General features: G+C 38.8%; 1 protein-coding gene across 1 annotated transcript in view; it reads left to right on the top strand.

Moving 5' to 3' along the window:
• The first annotated feature begins 906 nt into the window (after nt 1-906).
• The window catches only part of LOC107678922 (tctex1 domain-containing protein 4-like), a 5,722-nt gene continuing 5,292 nt past the window's right edge, over nt 907-1,336 (top strand). Inside the window, exon 1 of the mRNA XM_016474322.1 lies at nt 907-969. The gene's annotated coding sequence lies outside the window, so the exon portion shown is untranslated. The remainder of the gene's footprint in view (nt 970-1,336) is intronic.

Genomic DNA, 1,336 nt, shown 5'->3' on the forward strand with positions numbered 1-1,336 from the left:
TTTCAACTGCCTCCACTGTTTGTATTTTTGGCTTGACAGCACTTTTTAAACTCCTCTAGTTTATTGATACATCTGCAGACATGTCCAGACATGCTGGAACTTGTTGACCTTTGTGTGTCTGTCATTTATTTCCAACTTCCATACAAATGTCCTTGTGTTTCACATGACTAAAAACAATACGGAGAAGACAAGAGTTTGGGGTGGAAAGGTTATCATGAGTATGAACAACAAATTTTCCATTAGATATAAAGTATTTGTCAGTGATATTCTTTGAGATAACTCTCACATGGATTATTGAGTTGTTCTTGGTCAAACAGCCCCCTGACATTGCTAAGATTGGTTTAGTGAGTCAGAGATTCTGCACAGAGGTGCGTTTCATGAGCTGCTTGTGTTTGGATGTGACTTCAGCCCTCCTTTTCCTCTTGAATGCAGTGGAAACAGATGGCTCTGCCTGATACCACCCACTGGCAACCAGAGATCAGCACCTTTTATCTCTCAAATACATGAGATCAGCGTGACACACTAAGGCACTTTGCAATGAAGCTCTACAGCACTGTTGGAAATACAAAAATGACCATATAGCAAAACATTTGCTAAATAAAACCTGTATATGTTACTGGTCAAATAAATTTGATTAACCATGACTGCATTGGACATCAGACATAATTGTTGATAAGCAAATCAGGCTGCTGTGGAAGGTTACAATAAAAGGCTTTCCATGACTACAAGCAAGTTCGTGGCAGATATCCAGGTTGTTCAATGCTCTGTGTGAATGATTGCCTGGCTTGCGGGGCATTGTTTAGTGTGTCTGCCCATGAAGCCCATTTTGACAATAATTTACGGGGCTGCTCTTTACTTAGAGATGCACTCGCAACAGTGAGCGTGGACCACTTAGTGACAACATTAGTTGAGAAGAGAGACCCTCACTGGAATACAACAATATTCAGATTTAATTGAGCTTCTAAACAGGTAAGGACATTTGGGGTAACCCCTTCGCCATGGCCAAGTACTACATACTAAACAAATATTTTGGTGATTTTTTAAAATGGTTTTGGAAGTCATATTAACACTCATGGCTTGTTGAGATTTACTTCACTGCTTTTGTGTTTTGGGTCTCAGAGATCCCAATGATGTAAGGGTAAAAACAATATTTTAAAATACTATTTTCCCTTTAAAATTTTATATGTTATTCTAACCTATTCAAAATATATAAAGCTTAAACCTTCACAATGTGGGCATGCACTTATTTAGAATGCCATTACTGTCTAGTATAGTAACAATGTTTCTGTTTGGTGTTAATTTGACCCCCCCCCCCCCACACCAACCCCCTTTTTTA

Source organism: Sinocyclocheilus anshuiensis, unplaced genomic scaffold, assembly GCF_001515605.1.
Source record: "Sinocyclocheilus anshuiensis isolate Anshui unplaced genomic scaffold, SAMN03320099.WGS_v1.1 scaffold1576, whole genome shotgun sequence".
Classification (NCBI taxonomy): domain Eukaryota; kingdom Metazoa; phylum Chordata; class Actinopteri; order Cypriniformes; family Cyprinidae; genus Sinocyclocheilus; species Sinocyclocheilus anshuiensis.